The 19,523-nt window shown below is 42.4% G+C and overlaps 1 protein-coding gene across 1 annotated transcript in view; it reads right to left on the bottom strand.

The window, feature by feature from the left end:
• LOC145409073 (uncharacterized) overlaps nt 1–19,523 on the bottom strand; it is an 85,681-nt gene that overhangs the window by 32,666 nt on the left and 33,492 nt on the right. The gene's annotated exons all lie outside the window — the stretch shown is intronic.

Below are 19,523 nucleotides of genomic sequence, written 5' to 3'. Positions count from 1 at the left end.
GATGCGGACTCCTCTCAGCATGACACAACTCCAGCCATCCCCAAGCTGAGCGCACTCTGGGAACACCTAGAGTTCGTTCTCGACTACCTGGAACACCTGGACTGCGACAGGGAGATGGGGCCCTTGGGACTTGTGGAGGAAGTGCATGCTTTCAGGCAGCACATCATCAATCGTCAGAATTGTCGTTCCTTGCGTCAATGAACGATTGACAGTTTTTTCAGGCCCGTGACCCCCGCTGTGCCCAGCCCTGGCTCCACTCCGTTGCCTCCCCAAGACAGGCCCTCCTGCTCCGAGCCACAGCCCAGCACATCAGCCACGGTGGAGTCACCGCTCGATGTGAGTTTGCTTCTGTCTTCAGAGTTGTCTGCAGTGGGTACGCCATCACCACGACCCAGCGATGCACCCCTAGGTCACCTGCCAGTGATACTCTCGGACTCTGACAGTGAATAGACGCCAAGAACTTCTCCACTAGACCACACGGGAATTTATAGTGTTGTGCATTGAAAAAAATAGTGCGTTGTGTTAAGGATTTACAGTTGTGAGTGAAAAGACAATTTATGAACTAAATTTAACGTAAATAGACTTGTGTGTTTTTGCTTTAGAAAATGGTTATAAGAGTGGAAAAAGTTAAAGTGCAGAGTGCAACACTTATTAAGTTACAATGGAGCATAAGTTAGACAAGAGTGCACACTGTGAAGAGACTGGACTTCTGAGTGCGAATGACAAAGTTCAGTGCAAGACTTCATGAATAGTGTACTGCAGGTGCTTCAGGAAATCCTTCTTACTGTCAGAGTCTGAGAGGGGGCGGTTATTCATCGAGATGGCCATGGACTTGCTGTAAGTAGGCAGAATGTTTCATACTGTACTCTACTGTATTTTCCATACTATACTTACCTCAAACACCTCATTTCACTCTTTTATGTCCCTTATTGGTGTGAATATTCTGTGTCTTAGGTGCTATGCTTGTGCAGGAGGAAGGTGTTTTTCTGATTTAGGTTAGGTTAGGGCCCATAACTACCAGTTCAGGAGCCAGGGACTTGTAAGTACCCAGAATGTTGAATATTGTATGAATCTACCTCAAAAACCTCATTTTATGCTTCTTTTGCATTTATTTCAGTCTTTTATGTGCCTTATTGGTGTGATTTGGGTCTTAAATAGGTGTTATGCATGTCCAGAGGGAGTTGTATAGGTGTTTCTCTGAGTTAGGGTCCATAAGTACAAGTCTATAAGCTGGGGCCCAATATCCGGACAGGACCACTATCCGGACCTGCCTATGGCTCTATTACTTCGGATATTGGAGGGATTACTGTATATACAGTATATATATATATAGCCAGGTAAGATATTTTCTTGTAAGCAAACGAGGTTGGATGCAACTGCTGTTTCAGCGTTACTTAATTTCTGTTCAGTGCTTTTGATTCATCGGGGTAAGCTACATTATTGTCATTCAGACTTCTGAGTAGCTGTCCAAATGTTGGTTTATTTGGTAATGTTTCCTTCCTTTCTGGGAACATGTTCAGACCAATCCGATGGCGGGTGGAGCAAGATCTCATTATACAGCAGGTGTTGACACCTGCTATGTAATGAAATCTCGCTGTTGACGGGGAGAAATCAAGCTCTTGTTTCATTAGCTCTCGGGTCTAGCTTCTGACTATCACCCTTTGCTGTACTTGTTCACTGTTTCTGTAACAAAGTGAGTGGGCCTGCATGCACTCCAATACAAGTCCTTCTAACTGTCAACACCAAACTACAGGCACATTACACACTACAGTTCCTATTCAAAGTTTAAACAAAAATGGCATCTTAGCACCAAGCCTCGGAGTCCTCGGGAGAAGGGGACCATCAAAGCCCCCCACCATCCCCCCCTCTCCTGGTGATGACCAAGGGAAATGCCTGGAACCACTGTCTGACTCACTTCTTTCTTTCTGCAACATTCGCAACCTTTCCTCTAATATTTTTTATGCTGAAAACCACCTTTCCTCCTCCAAACCTCACCTCTTCCTCACCAAGACTCAGCTGTCTGAGGCGACTGATAGCAAACCCTTCTCGGTGTCCTCCTACTTTCTCAGTACCCACTTCAAAGCCAAATGTGGCTGTGGCGTACGCAACAGCATATCTGGTTCTCGTATTCCTGAACCTGAATCTTCTAAATTCTCTACTCTCTGGCTTCGGCTGTCCTGTCATTCTCTGACTAAATATATCTGTGCTGTTTGCTTGTCCCCTGATTCTGCAATGAAAAATTCTTTGACTAACTTATTTCTAAGAATAAGCGCATCCTGTCAATCTCTTCTTTCTCCGAAATCCCACGTGTTTTCAATGTTCACCACCACCTTTGGCTTTCCTGTCCCCTCACTTGATCCATCTGGTGAACGGGTTTATGTCTATTCTATCCTTGTGACCTAGAGCAGCTTGTACAACACCCTACCCATATCCCTGACTGCCCTGGAGAGAGTTCCAACATACGTGACCTCTTCCTTACAACTAATCCTTCTGTCTATGTATTAATCTTTTCTCTCTGTTGGCTCCTCCAATCACAACCTTATTACCTTAGATTGTCCTCTTGTTCCAGAAAGGTCTGTGGACCCTCCCAAGAGACGATGGCTGTGGCACTTTCTAGCTGCTGACTGGGAGGCTCTCAGGCAGTACTTGTTTGATTTTCTCTTGAATGATTTTTGTTTCAATGGCCAAGAGCCGTCAGAGTGTGCTTTGTGCATTACGGAGGTTATTCTCTCGGGCATGGAAGTACAGGTACACTTTTATTTCTCTTATCCCGTGATTAATGCAAAGAAAAAAAAAATTGGTTTAATCGTTTGTTAAAATTCTGTCCACAACAAGGAGAAGGCCTACAAAAGGTACCAGAGCCAACCCACCCCTGAATCTCATCTCTATTATGTTTCTGTCTGGAATCGTGCTGTCTGTTCTCCGCTCTGCTAAAAATAATCTCATTCGTATTCAGTACTCCGAACACTCTAACTCAAATTCTTCCCGCTCCTTTTGGCATCTTACCTCATCATCCTTCCCTTCTCTTTTCCACTCTGATGACTCTAGCTATTTGTTCCACTGATAAAGCAGAACTCTTCACTCAGACTTTCTCCTACAATTCCACCTTAGATGATTCCAGTGCTGTTCCTCCATCACTACCCCCCTCTGACTTCCTCATGGCTGACATTAAAATTTCTTCAATTGATGTATTTTCTGCCATCACTGGCCTCAATACTAACAAGGCATATGGGCCTGATAGGGTCCCTCTTGTTGTCCTCAAGAACTGTGCTTCTGTGCTTACACGCTGCCTAGGTAGGCGTTTTTGCCTTTGTCTGTCAACTTGTATCTTTCCTTCTTGCTGGAAGTCTGCTCTCATTCAGCCTGTCTCAAAGATGGGTTATCATTCCCAGCTCTCCAACTATCGCCCAATAGCTATTTTCATTCATCCATCATCCAGTCCTATGTTGCCCCATGAGAAGCATAGGAGCCCAGGGCTAGGCAAGTTGATCCTGGCATTTAAGATGAGAGTGACCAGCACTCATCCCTGAGTGGCATTGCGTGAGCAATGAACCCCAACGATCCCTTGGATATAAAACTACACAGGCTCAATCTGATTTGAGCGCCTTAATTACCCACTAAACCACCAGGCACCATAATTCGGTTACATGGTTACCACCCTGCACAGTAAATGGTTTCCTGGTGTACAGGAAACCATTTGGCTTGTTACTCAGTGAAGAGTAACCCATAGGCAGAGGGAAGAGGAAAGAATGAAGGAAAGAAAGACAGAAGAGGAAGGAAGGATGAGAGGAAAAGGCGGACACCCAAAGCAGCACTACATTGAGTGAATGGATGGTGAGCCTAGCAAAGATGCCAATTCTTTGAATAATGTTTTATTATTTTTCACATCATATTTAAGCAGATTTTTCTCCCAGAGAATTTGGACTTTTCTTTGGAAATAAAACATAAATAAATAAAATTATTCCATTCTTACAGAACTTAACCGGAGAGCTGCAGCTTGGAGAAAATCTACCATCCCCTTTTGTGCGGGAAAGAAAATATATGATATATACGATATATATATATATATATATATATATATATATATATATATATATATATATATATATATATATATATATATATATATATATATATATATATATATATATAAGTTTCCAGTAACTTTTAGCTTTAACATCCTGTATTTCAAAAGTTTTTAAGTCTATGCTTGACAAAAGAAAAAAAATAAGGCACTTTTCCTATCACAACCTTCTCTCTGATCGTCAGTATGGGTTCTGCCAGGGACGCTCCACTGGCGATCTTCTCACCTTCCTTTCAGACTCCTGGTCATCTTTGTTTCGGGACTTTGGAGAAAGATTTTTGCACCTGATACCTCAAAGGCTTTCGATGGAGTCTGGCATAAATCTTTAATTTCCAAACTGCCCTTTTACGGTTTCTGTCCTTCTATCTGTGCCTGTATCTCTAGCTTCAGTTCTTACATCTTTCTACCCGACAAAATCTTCTGCAGGAGTATCCCCTAATGTTTAGCAGTGTCCAACTCAATTCTGTATCATCTTGAGACATACTTAGGTTTCATTCTCTCTGTATTTATCTTGGGAAGATCATACTACCTCTCTTGTGAAATCTGCTTCCAAGAGATTATGCGTGCTAAGCCGACTCTGAGCCTTCTTGACCTCTGTACACATGTTGGCTTCATACACGGGTTTCATTCGCCCCTGTGTAGAGCACAACTCTCATGTGTGGATAGGTATCCCACATACGGCTCTTCTCAACAAGGTGGAGTCAGAGGCTTTCCGTCTCACTAGCTGTCCTCCTCTTACCGGGCTCCCCTCAACCCTAGTCTCTTCACTGCATTGATGCATCTTTACTTCTTTTCTCTTGTTACTGCAGTGGTCATTGCTCCTCTGAACCGTCTGCTTGTTTCCCTCCACCACTACATTGGGCGCATAGCACCCAACTATAGCAACAAACTCTTATTCCTCTCTTGTCCAACTCTCTATCGCAAGAGTTAACCTTCACTCCCGGTCCTTCATGTATGCAACAGGTCAGCTCTGGAAATGTCTCTGTCTGTCTGTATTTCCTACTACCTATGACCTCCAGGCTCTCAAACGCAGTGTGTCCAGGCATCTTGAAATGAACAAATCTTGAATTTGTCTCTCTGTTGTCTTGTTTTTGTCTTTTCTTGGAAGGAACAGTCTTGCACGCTGCTGGCCTTTGGTTCCTTCTTATTTGCATAAAATAATAAATAAATAAAATAAATATGTAAAATAAATAAGTAAGAGAGGTGAAAAACGCTGTAAAACGACCGAAAAATGGAAAAATAGCTGGTGTTGATGAGGTGTATGCAGAGATGATCAAGTGTTGTGAAGAGAGCGGAATGAAGTGCTTGTTGGAAATATGTAAGAAAGCAAGGACGGATGAAACTGTGCCAGTAGAGTGGAAAAAGGCAGTGACTGTACCCCTGTATAAAAATAAAAGCGAAGTGAGTGCAAGAATTATTGTGGCATAAGTCTACTGAGTGTTGTAGGGAAGGTATATGAAAAAATTATTATAGAGAAAGCAAGATAGATATGAGAAGTCTTAGTGAGTGATGAACAGGGTGGCTTTAGGAGTGGTAGAGGATGTGTGGATCAAATATTTGCAGTGAGGCAGGGGCGTACCTAGAGATTTGGGGGCCCGGGGGGCTAGGTTCTTTGTGGGGACCCCCTCAAGGAGGGGGCCCCCGCAAAGACCCTAGCCCCCCACATTCTCAAAACTTATCTAATATCTCAGCCGGGATTTTACTGGGGGTCCGGGGAGCAGTTTCAAGTAGCCCCCCCGCCCCCCCTCAGGTACGCCACTGCAGTGAGGCAGAGAAGGCGTGTGAGAAGGATTATATGGTGTTTATGGCATTTATGGATCTGGAGAAAGCACCCGACAAAGTAGATAGGGAAGGATTGAGGAAGGTTTTGCGCATGTATGGTGTAGATGGTAAGCTGCTAGGTGCCGTTAAGAGTTTTTATGATGGCAGTGAGGCATGTGTATGGATAAATGGGCATCTAAGTGAATGGTTCCCGATCAATGTGGGTGTGCGACAAGGTTGTGTGATGTCCCCATAGTTGTTCAGTGTATGTATGTGGATGGGATAACGAGAGAAATAAAAACACGAGTAACAGAGAATGAGATGGGGTTGGTAATGAATGGTGATGGATGGAATATCTCAAAATTGTTGCATGCTGATGATGCAGTGTTACTTGCAAATACCGCACAAGAGCTTTAGTGCAGAGTTTTGTAGATGCTTGTGAGCGTCGTGCCTTGAGAGAAAATGTAGAATGGAGTGAAGTGATGATTATTGAGAGAGGTGAAACCCAGTGCGATGTTACAGTGAATGGAGAGAGACTGGAATTGGTGAGAGAGTTCATTTTTTTTTTTATGCAAGGAAGAAGGAACCAAAGGCTGAGCCCGCAGAACGTTCCTTCCAAGAAAAAACAAAAACAAATACTACAATAGAGAGCCAAATTCAAGATCCATTCATTTCGAGATGCCTGGACACACTGCGTTTGAAAGACTGGAAATCATAGGAAGTAGGAAATAAAGACAGAGGAAGACAATTCCAGAGTTGGCCTGTAACATAAATGAAGGACTCGGAGTAACGGTTAACTCTTGCATTAGAGAGCTGGACAGAAAAGGGATGAGAATTTGTTGCTTGACGGGTGCTACGCACCCGTCTTAGAGGTGGAGGGATGCAAGCAGACAGTTTAGAGGAGCAGTGACCGTTGAAGTAATGATAGAAAATAGATAAAGAAGCAACAGTGCTGCGAAGAGACAGAGGTTGAAGGGAACTAGTAAGAGGAGGAGAGTTGATGAGACGAATAGCCTTTGACTCCACCCAATTGAGAAGAGCTGTATGTGGGGAGCCTCCCCACACATGAGAGTTGTACCCTAAACAGGGGCGAATAAAACCCGTGTATAAAGTCAACAACTGTGCAGGGGTAAAGAAGGCACGGAGTCGGCTTAGCACACCTAATCTCTTGGAAGCAGATTTTACAAGAGCTGCAATATGATCTTTCCAAGATAAGTCCCGTATGAATGAAACCCCAAGCATGTTCAAGAAAGATTGAGCTGGATATTATTAAACATTAGTGGGTACTCCTGTGGAAGATTTTGAAGGGTTGATAGGAGTAAAAACGGAGTCTTTGAAGTATTAAAAGCAACAAGATTATTTTTACCCCAGTCAGAGATAGGAGCCAAGTCAGACATTAGGTGTGCCATAGCCTCATCCCTTGTGTGTTGAAGTAACTGCTGAGATGGACGTTGCGGAAATCGAATGGAAAGGTGAAGGTGGAATCATCAGCGAACGAGTGGATAGGATTAGATGTACAGCTAAGAAGATCATTGATGAAAAAAAGGAAGAGTTGGTGATAGGACAGAGCCCTGAGGAACACAACTGTTGATTGATCTAGGAGAAGAACGATGGCCGTGTACAACAGCAGCTATAGAACGACCAGAAAGGAAGCTATAGATGAAGGCACAGATAGAAGGATAGAAACGGTAAAAGGGCAGTTTGGAAATGAAAGATTTTTGCCAGACTCCATCGAAAGCCTTTGAGATGTCAAGTGCAATGGCAAAGCTTTCGCCAAAGTCCCGAAAGGAGGATGACCAGGAGTCTGAAAGGTAGGTGAGAAGATTGCCAGTGGAGCGTCCATGACGGAACCCATACTGACGATCATAAAGAAGGTTGTGTTAGGAACGATGCTTTAAAATTTTTCTGTTAAGAATAGACTCGAAAACTTTTGAGACACAGGATATTAAAGCAATTAGACGATAGTTAGAGAGTTGGGAATGGTCACCCTTCTTTGGGACTGGCTGAATGAGTGCAAACTTCCAGCAAGAAGGAAAGGTATAAGTTGAAAGACAAAGGCGAAAGAGTTTACCTAGGCAGCGTGTAAGCACAGAAGCACAGTGCTTGAGAACAACAGGAGGGACTCCGTCAGGCCCATATGCCTTGTTATTACTGAGGCCAGTGATGGCAGAAAATACATCAGCTGAAGAAATTTTAATGTCAGCCATGAGGAAGTCTGAGGGGGGAAGTGATGGAGGAACAGCACCGTAATCGTCTAAGGTGGAATTGGAGGAGAAAGTCTCTGAGCGAAGAGATCTGCTTTATCAGTAGAAGAAGTAGCTACAGAGCCATCAGAGTAGAAAAGAGGAGGGAAGGATGATGAGGTAGAGTTGTTAGAAAGGATTTTGGCAAGGTGCCAGAAGGTGCGGGAAGAATTCGAGTTAGGGAGTTGAGAGCATTTAGTACGGATGAAATTATTTTTATCAGAGAGAAGAACAGACTTAGCATGATTCCGGGCAGAAACATAAAAAAGATGTGATTCAGGGATGGGTTGGCTCCGGTACATTTTATAGACCCTCTCCTTGTTGCAGACAGCATTAGAACAAGCGTGATTAGACCAAGGCTTTCTTGCATTTGTCAAAGGATATGAGAAAGGAATGTATCCTTCCATGCCTGACAGAATAACTTCCATAATGCGCAAGGCACATTCAGATGGCTCCCGGGCACTGAAGCAATAATCATTCCAGGGAAAATCAAAGAAGTAGTGCCTGAGGGCCTCCTAAGCCGCAGCTCCAAAGTGCCACGGACGACGTTTCTTTGGAGGGTCAGCAGGCCGTACCGGAGCGATAGGACAGGTTAAGGTAACAAGGTTGTGATTGGAGGAGCCCAACAGAGAGAAAAGATTAACAGTGTAAGCAGAAGGATTAGTTGTAAAGAAGAGGTCAAGTATGTTGGAGCTCTCTCCAAGGCGGTCAGGGATACGGGTAGGGTGCTGTACAAGCTGCTCTAGGTCATTAAGGATAAAAAAGATGTAGGCTTGTTCACGAGGTGGATCAGTGAAAGGAGAGGAGAGCCAAAGAGTACCTGGGTACAGTGACAGAAAGAAGGAAAAATGTAAAAGAAGTAGAAAATAGAGTGACACAAGGAAGGAAAGTAGCTGTTGCTATGAAGGCCTTGATAAGTAACAGAGGCTTGAGTCTTGCAGCTGCACGAGGCTTACATGAAGAAGTGTTAGTGCCAACTTTAACATATGGATGTGAGATTATATTGTGGCATGAAAATGAAAAGTCAAGAGTAAAAGCAGTGGACCTGGGATTGCTGAGGAATGTATGTGGAGTTCAGAGAGTGGATAGGATACGAAATAATGTGATTCGTGAAAGATGTGGAGTTAGGAAGTTCGTGGACACTAGAATCGAAGAGAGTGTACTAAGATGGTTTGGTTTTGTGGAGAGAATGAATGAAAATAGAGAGGTGAAAAAGGCATATCTGAGCCAATTTGAAGGAGGGAGGAGGCGAGGTAGGCCAAGTAGACGGTGGAGGGATATGGTGGATGAGTGTGTGAGGAAAAGAGGTATAAAAGTGAGTGAGGCTAAGTGACTGACAAGAGATCGAGATGGCTGCATGAATTTTGTGCGAAGTGGATGATCAGGGATTTGGCACCCCTATTTAACGTGACAGCGTTTGGATTGGCTATATCAGACAGGTACATGTGAAGCTACAGAACGTGGTGAAATTTTTTTGGCCTGTCTGATGAAGCCTGGATTTCGAGGTCTTGAATGATGAATGAATGGAAGCGTGACCCATTGAATTGGGCAAATTATGATGCTGTCTGCACGTTGCTATTCCTCACCCTGTCCTAGAGTGGGAAAATAGGTCCGGATGATAATGATTATACATACCTATATATATATATATATATATATATATATATATATATATATATATATATATATATATATATATATATATATATATATATACATATATATATATATATATATATATATATATATATATATATATATATATATATATATATATATATATATATATATGTGTGTGTGTGTGTGTATGTGTGTGTGTGTGTGTGTGTGTGTGTGTGTATGTGTGTGTGTGTGTGTGTGTGTGTGTGTGACTGTATATATGTGACTGTATAAGAATATTATATATATATATATATATATATATATATATATATATATATATATATATATATATATATATATATATTTAATATTCTTATACAGTCACATTTTCTTACTAGTAACATTTTCATACTGAGAAATCTTGATAAACACCGTATGCATTATACTTTTTTGTAAAATTAAGTTGACATTCGATCAAATATAAAGGAGTGGAGGCAGACGAAATATAATTTTTTTACATAAAAATAGAAACAAGTTCATCGAAAAAAAGTTTGGTCTCAATCGCTACTAAGGTTGGAAAAATATATATTATGACACGCACTTTACCGAATATATATAATTATATATTTTTAGCCAGATCCGATGAAAAATAAGGATTGCTCTACACTACCTTCTTAAGTGAAATTTTCTTATTATAGTGATTAAGTGCTCAGGAATTACGTCGTCTAGCCTCAGCCTCCTATGTTTAAATATGGTGTACCATGGGACAGGCTGTTACCCATATTTTATGAATTTAATAATTGACTCCCATAGAAAATTTTGCATTTTGTACCGAAAATAAGAAGGAAAGGATGATGTTCATCTGACCTCTCTAAGATTCTCAAAATTCTAATAGAAATTTTATATTAAGACTATAAGGGCTTTCCTCCATCGTCAGGACCGTGTGATGGCAACTATAACACTGAAAACCCGCATGCAGAGCGGAGAATGGAGTGAGTCTGTTGGAATCCAGGGGAGCGTCGAGGTGTTCCAGCTAAAGACCAGTGTTATCAAGAGGGATGAGAATAAGATCCAGGTGGTGGGTAAAGGACCCGGGGGGTACAGTACAGCAGTCAGCAGCATAGTGACACAGCAGTATGAGATGGGCGCCAGCATGATGATGGAGGCCAGTTCAACAAACAGCAGTACGGTGATGCAACAGCGCGAAACAGGCGTCAAAAAGATCATGGAGGACAATGGAACAGTCAGTAAGATCCAGATATTGAGCGTGCAAGAGTCAGCAAGTCGGTGATGCTGCTAGGCGAGACGGGCGCTGGTAAGGCCTCGGCCATTAACATCATGGTCAACCACCTCTTCGGTGTCTCCTTCAGTGACAGCTTCAGGTTCCAACTGAAAGACTATGTGTATGAATCTTCTTCCACAATAGACAGCCAGACCGAGTACATCACAGTGTTTGTGATTCACCACCAGCCTGGTATGCCTGGGAACTGTAACTACCTGCTGGTCGACACTCCTGGGTTTAATGATACAAAGGGACTGGATGACGATATAAGACGTAGAATTAGAACGTTTCTGATGCAAAGTTTCGGAACTGATGTTTTGAACTGCATTGCACTTACCGTCAAAGCGACTCAGAACAGAATATCGCAAACCACCAAGGATGTTCTTGATTATATTACATCCACCCTGGGGCAAGACGTTGCTGATGTTACCAACTTACTGGCAACTTTTGCTACAGAGGGTGATGATCTTCTGGTTTCCGAAACTTTGGAAGAATATGGCATATATCCCAAGAATATCTATAAGCTAGATAATTCATCCAGAGTATATAAATCTAACACAGGAAATGGACTACAAGCAAGGTGGGATTTCACGTCGGCAGAACTGACCCGGCTCTTTAATGACTTACATGATTCTGCTGGGGTGAACATTGAAATCACTAGGAAGCTGGCAGCCGAGTCTATTCACTTGGAGGCGACTAAGTTAAAAATAATGGATGTGTTAGGGGCCATAGTGGAATATTTTGTTCGTTTCGAAAGAAAGTCTCAAGATCTAAAGAGAGTAAAGACTGATTCCACATGCGCCATTGCTACACTCATGATGCAAAAGCCGTCAGCTGTTCATATACATTGGTGTAAAAAGTGTAACAAAGTTTGTGGTAATCCCTGTAATGATACAACCTGGGGTCAAGCTTTTTATACAGTTGGCAGTAACCTGGTGTATCATATTGTGGATGTAAGACATCTTTTTAAAAAGGAGAAAAATAAAACTGGTAGCACTAGAGAAGACGACGTTACAGCAGCGGGATATGAAGTTGCAGTTAGAGTGGAAGATGGAACTGCAGGTGGAGTGGAAGATGGAACTGCAGGTGGAGTGGAAGATGGAACTACAGGTGGAGTGGAAGTTGGAACTGCAGCTGGAGTGGAAGATGGAACTGCAGGTGGAGTGGAAGTTGGAACTGCAGGTGGAGTGGAAGATGGAACTGCAGGTGGAGTGGAAGATGGAACTGCAGGTGGAGTGGAGGATGGAACTGCAGGTGGAGTGGAAGATGGAACTGCAGGTGGAGTGGAAGATGGAACTGCAGGTGGAGTGGAAGATGGAACTGCAGGTGGAGTGGAAGATGGAACTGCAGGTGGAGTGGAAGTTGGAACTGCAGCTGGAGTGGAAGATGGAACTGCAGCTGGAGTGGAAGATGGAATTGCAGCTGGAGTGGAGGATGGAACTGCAGCTGGAGTGGAAGCTGGAACTGCAGCTGGGGTTACAGCTAGAGAGGAAAATAGAACCTCAACTGGAGTCGCAGCTGGAGTGGAAAATGAACCTGCAGCTGGAGCTTCAGTTGGAGAGGAAGATGGAGATGCACCTGGAGTCGTAGCTGGAGTGGAAAATGCAGCCGCAGCCGGAGTGGAAGATGCAGCTGCAGCTGAAGTGGAAGACGGAACAAGAGCTGGAGTTGCAGCTCAAGTGGACGATCAAGTTGCAGATGGAGATGCAGCCGGAGTGGAAGATAGAACTGCTGCTGGAGAGGAAGACAAAGTCGCAGCTAAGGCTACAGCTAGAGAGGAAGACAGACATGAAAATGAAGCTGCAGATGGAGAGGATGACAGATTTGCAGCTGGAGCTTCAGCTAGAGAGGAAGACAGACATGAAAATGGAGCTGCAGATGGAGACGATGACAGATTTGCAGGTGGAGCTTCAGCTGGAAAGAAAGAAAGAACTAAAGCTGGATTTAAAGCTAGAATTGCAGCTGGAATTACTGCTGGAGTTGCAGCTGGAATCGCATCTCTAGCTACAGCCGAAGTAGCTATGGCTGCAGCTGCGACTGCTGGAGTTGCATGTGTGACTACTGCCGTAGTTTGTGTTCCTGCTGCTGCTGCTTTATACAAGAAATATGGAAATTGTCCTGCAATGAAGCAAAAGTTCTGTAAGCACTCTGACTGTGGACACTTGATGTCAGATCATGACCCACAGAAAATGTACGAGCTGGACGAAGACACCACAGCCACTTTTAAAAGGCAGAAGAAACGGGAAAATGAATTGGTCTCAGATATGGATGGCATCTCCAAAACAACTGATGATTACGCAAAACACCTTGGAAAACATTTCACCAAACTGAGAAAACATCTAGCGCTGATGAGCGAACTGAACTACAACATGAATCAACCAACCCCATACACCATCCTTCAAGATATGCGTCTAAAGCAATGGCCCCATGGACTTTACTATGATTTCCTGGATCAGATGCTGATGGAGCTGAGGAGGCACACGGATTTACAGAAAATGGAGAGACAAGTGCAAATTTATGATGAGAGAGAAGCTGAAATGGCGAGACGTATGGAGAACCTAGATGCCGAGTGGATAGAGAAGGCAATTGAAAGCATGAAGAAGAGAGGAGACACTGATAGCTAGAGTTCTCGTGGTAGGTGGGGACACTCACCATATACTCATTCGATGTGGTGCAACTATAAAGGTGATTCTAAATTGAGTGACAGGCCAAATGGTTTCTTGTAATCCAGAAAACCAGTTACAGTGTTGGATGATAACGATATAACCGAATGACGCCTGGTGGTCTAATGGGCTAAGGTGCATTTACTGTATGGGGCCCGTAAAGATTTACATCCGAGGGGTGGTTGGGATTTATAGTTCACATACTGCCACTCATGGACGAGTGGGGTTGGTCGCCCTTGCTTTAAATGTCAGGAATGGGTGGCCAACCCCCTGGCCACTACACTTCTGATGGGTAAAGAAAAGAAAAGAAAAGAAAAGAAAAAAAAAGACTGGATGATGGGTGGTTAGTTTCTGGAAGTGTTACGAGTGTTTTCAAATATTTCTTGATTTGCTTTTCCTACGATCAATATACCTACAGTAATTCTAAAATATATGTAGAAAAATGATTGATCTCTCCTTGGTTTTGTGCAGGTCAGACTCTAGGACAAAGTTTGTCATATTCTCCATTGTCCCTGCTCACCCAGCAGTACAATTGGCCACCTGCGAGTTTTAGGCTACAAGGTAGTTGACAATATCGACGCTAATAATTTTCGTAGTATCAGCATATATGGATCTTTGAATAGAAAAGTATCGTCTGGGAATAGCTTTGACATACGATTAAGTACTCGCTGAACAATGTTATGCCTCGATTTAGCCGTAAATAAGGAAAGTGATGAGCAATTTCTCAAAGACTGTAAATAGACGGGCGGTCTTGTACTTTCCTTATTTACGGCAAAATGAAACCATAACGTTATTGAGCAAGTACTTGATATAATGGTAAAGTTATTTTCCCACGACATTTTATCCATTTTAAACAGAATTTATGTTATGACTTAGGAAATTGCCAGTGACGATATTTTCAACTTCACTGTAACCCCAAAACATACAAGTGGCCAATTCCTGACCTTGAAGTAAAATTAACGGCTTGTATTCTAAAGATGACTGTAGTTTAATGAATATCGGTTGTCTTAATGGTTTTTGTGTTGTTGATGTGCATTATATTAGATTCTTGTATTTCTCATTCTTTTTCGTTCTCCCTCCTCCTCCTCCTCCTCCTCCTTCTTCTTCTTCTTCTTCTTCTTTTCACCATCATCATCATCATCGTCTTCTTCATCATCGTCATCGCCATCATCATCATCATCTTGTTTTTCTTTTTCTCCTTCTCCTCCTCCTCCTCCTCCTCATCATCATCATCATCATCATCGTCATCATCATCTTCTCCTCCTCCTCCTATTCTTCTTCTTCTTCCTCCTCCTCCTCCTCTTCTCCTTCTTCTTCCTCCTCCTCCTCTTCTTCTTCTTCTTCTCCTTCTTCTTCTAATCATCATCATCATCATCATCATCTTCTTCTTCTTCTTCTTTTTCTTTTCTCCTCCTCCTCCTCCTTCTTCTCCTCATTATCATCTTCTCTTTCTTCTTCTTTTCTCTTCCTCCTCCCCCTTCTCCTGAATGATTTTATAAAAAGGCTCTGAATGACATATCCCATTTTAAGTGTTATCTATGCCTTCGCGATATTGGAGAGAGAGACGCCTTCACGTGGTGGCGCCTATATGAACGAGAGGTGGTGCTGCCCGGTTAGATAAGCACCCTCTCACTCCCCTCCCTATTCCCCGAAGGAAGGATGGTGGATTGCCGAAGAATGTAGTTCCGGCCTGCAGTCCACTGGGTTCACGTTCCGATGAGCCTAGGGTTACAGCTACAGCCACCTCTATATGTTTTGGTTCAGAGAGTAAAATTGTACCCCGAGTTCATTTATTCTTTTTTCTTCCTTCCTTTCTTTCCTTACTCTTTCTTTCGTTTGTATTTCATTTTCTTTCTATGTGTAATGTCTGCGAGTAAGGTTTTCGAGTGACCATGTACAAGGTAATTTTCGGCTGTAAATATCTTAATAAAGTGACTTCTGGTTGTTCGGTAAATCTTGTTTCTGTAATGATCCCAAAATACAGTGCGTGTGTGTGTGATGTTATTGTGGTGTGATGCTGTGATGCCTGCAGTGATGTGTAATGTTAATTACTTACATCAACGAAGTTAGAGGAGGTTATGTATTCACCCATGTCTCTATGTTTGTCTCTCTGTCCGTGTACTAGACAACGGATTTTAATGAAATTTGGTGGACAGGTGGGCAGTGGGTCAAGGAAAATTTGATTATATTTTGAGGTGGATTCGAATCAGGATGACGGAATAATAATAAATTTTGTTGGCTTGGGAGGCATTCCCTCAACTTGAATACCAAATCGTGGTTGCATGAATTTCGATGAGTTTTAGTTATGAGGTAGGAATAAGTCCCCCTGGTTACCGATCAAATCGACATTTCATTCTGATAACACTGGGCAAACAACAGAGCTGGTTAGAAATCTCTGTAAGGTTCAAACAAACGCGAGATAATCACGAATAATTGCTTTGTAAAAGATGTAGAGCCTTAGTCTTGTTTCATCCTACCACTGAACTATTGGACATAAGCTGCAGAAGTACGAAAATCTCGGTCAAATTAAAGTGAACGAACAAAGCCTAACTTCGCTCTAGTCAGGTTATTTTCACCTGAAAAAGATTTGTAACCCCCCTCAGCCCAGATGATGGCCAAGTGTAGTCAGACTGGAGAATGAATTTCACTATAGTCGGTCTCAGGGAGTCTGACGCACTGATTTTGCCAGCTGAGGACATGTGGAATTGGTAACACTGCGCGATGCTCTCGGGAGTGATTGGTCAATTCCCGTCGTGTTTGAACGTGCACCAAATTGACTGTATTCCTACCAACGCCCTCATTTATTTGTAAGATACCGGATTATACAGTTACAAATTAAAGCAATGATATCTTTAATGATAAATATGTGCCTTTTAAATTATTAGAGATAAACCTGATAGACTTTCATAATAAAGCTAAGTAAACTCTAAACTGGACGCATACGGACACAGTTAGGGACTTTGGTGGGAATTCAGATGTTCGAAGCAAGGTGGTTCCGAGATCCTGCGAGGACTCGAATGATTTTCCCACCACTACTACACAGTGTCACAGTCTACAATCTACACCATGCCCTTCATTACCTCATCTACTAATATACAACTTTACCCTAGATACTCTTAGCTTAGCTTCTAATAATTACGATTTGTACACACACACACACACACACACACACACACACACACACACACGCCTCACTGGGGCTAAAACATGCAATTCCCAGTATATATAGTGTGTACAGTAGCTCCCAAAAGTATCTTTAGAGTGTGGTGCGAAGAATGGCAGACTGAACAGAATGAAACATTATTCCCGGCCACTTGTCGTCTCGGTGCGGTTGGTACGCATGGTTAGGTATCGTGGGTGGTACTGCTAATAAACACATCAACGCCACTGTGTGACTGCAAACATCCATCGACTTGTAAATGGTAACAGTTCAGCGATATTTATATCACTGTGTTAAAGAATATAACCCATTACACACATTATATTGTGATAAATGTATCTTGAGAAACATAGTAACTGCGACGGGCAGAGTTGCCATGTTCGAATACTGACTGCGATGGGCTGAGTTGTCATGTTCGAATATAAGTGAAGGAATGAATTCTCCGAGCTAGGCCTATATTAGACCATATAGCCCTGATAGGGTGATGAGAGCGCTAACTTTCAGCTGAGTAGCTACTCGGGTGGGGCACGAACTCACTACCTCACGGTCTTGAGCTATGCACGCCACCATTGAGTCACCCAGCCCCCCTTGAATATAAGTGAAACTCAGATTCTTAAACATCATGAGAAAAATACCCATCACAGTTCTTTCGTTATCACAACTACAAATAGATTAACAATGCAGAGGTTAATTATAGCCTATAGGGTCTGCATGTCGGACAATTTTAACCACACATCATTATTATACATACTACACGAATGTGGCAATATCTCGGTGTCGGAAGGTATTGAGGTGTGGTGTTTCGTTACGTGAATGGTACAGTTTCATAGTAGGTGTCGCGTCGATTGAACAGAGGTCTGAATGCAGGCGGTGGATACAGTGGTTATTAAATGAATAAAAGGAGCCCCCCAAAGTGTGTTTAACCTTACCTTGTATTTATTTTACATATAATGTCCAATATAAGAATGAATTTCGCATGTCACCTTCACAATACGGCTGGTGTATCAGTGACAAGTGGGTTTATACGCTGCTCTGGGGATTAGTTTCAGATAAGTTAATTTACTGTGTTTACATATCGTTTACCTCTACTTGTCTCTATAATATTTTTTTGCCGTTCACATTACACTGGGTGTCATATGTCTCCCGGTCATAATCACATATATTATATAAACACTTTCTCAAAATATATCAGTTCTGGGAAAGCTTGATGCTATTTATCTAGAGTGCTGATAACCTTGTGCTGGCACTCGTGAAAGCATTACAGATGAACCACAGAAAGAGTAACCGTGCCTATGTTAAAACGAACTAGTTGTCACCATAATAACATCAAATATATCTACATATGACAAGTGATTAGTATTACGTCAGTTAGAAAACGGTATATACAATCCCAGGGCATATGCAGGTGTATGGCAACCACTCCCCAGCATGCAGGTCTACCAATTTTGTTGCCGCTTCATGCAGCGTGTCAGATACATCGTCCATTGTGTCAGAATGTATAGTACTTTTTTTTTAAAGATACTTTTGGGAGCTACTGTACATTCACATTATCATTGGCATCATAGGTAACAGTGGCTTTAAAAATCTGCATTTGTTTGTATTCATAGTCAGACTCAGTAAAATTATTTCTTACATTAATAAGTTTGGTGATTGATTTCCCTGAACATTTTTATAAGTACTGTATCTTAAGAGACAGATATACAGACAGACAGACGGACACCCTTTCCCTGGTCACCATGCACCCTCTTCTCAAACATGATGTATCTCTGTCCCCTCGACCCAGAGGAGCCGGGAAAGTAATGGATTACATCCCTGTAGAATGAACCGAATTTTTGTTAATGGTGGAAGAAAGGAAAGTAAGATAAAAGCCAACCCCATGAGAGAATAATAGCTGAACTGCGCTGCTATAATAAAACTGCGTGCAGTATGAACGACGTCAAACATAGTGAAATGAATTTAAACAAATAAATCAGCCGCTGACTGGTGTCCGTATGCGTCTAGTTTTAGTTTTGCTATCAATGTCGTTCAGGTTTGTCTCTAATAATTTAAAAGGCACATATTTATCATTAAAGATATCACTGCTTTAATTTGTATCTGTATAATCCGGTATCTTACAAATACACGAGGGCGTTGGTAGGAATAGTCAATTTGATGCACGTTCAAACACGACGGGAATTAACCAATCACCACCCGAGAACATCGCGCAGTGTTACCAATTCCACATGTCCTCAGCTGGCAAAAGCAGTGCGTCAGACTCCATGAAACCGACTACAGTAACCATGAGACTCATTCCTACCTCATCACAAGAGCTCACCGACTTCCTCACAAACATGACACATTATTCAAGCTGAAAGAATGGCCCATTTTTCTCATGTAATAACAAACCGACTATCCTATCTCACCACACCCAGGACTATTCTGGATGGCACAGGAGGCTGCATAACACCTTTTTCTTACCGATTTATTCTGTTTATTATACCCTGATACTCTCCTCCATGCTACTGACGATTGTATATTTCTAGCATTAATATAGCTTGGTGCTGGAGTGGGATGCCTTCATGTAGTGGCATCAGTATAACTGGGTGACTCCACTACCCGGTTATGCAAACTTCCCTCAATTCCCTCCCAATCCCCCAGAAGAAGGACGGTGGACTGTACTAGGAGGACAGTCTCAGCCTGCAGTCCATTGAGTTCACATTTCTTAGGAACTGGGGCTACAACAACAACA

Source organism: Coenobita brevimanus, chromosome 79 (genome assembly GCF_032717465.1).
Source record: "Coenobita brevimanus isolate Jiangsu-jjx chromosome 79, ASM3271746v2, whole genome shotgun sequence".
Classification (NCBI taxonomy): domain Eukaryota; kingdom Metazoa; phylum Arthropoda; class Malacostraca; order Decapoda; family Coenobitidae; genus Coenobita; species Coenobita brevimanus.
Note: the sequence above shows the minus strand (reverse complement) of the source record. Positions and strands in the feature narration are given on the sequence as shown.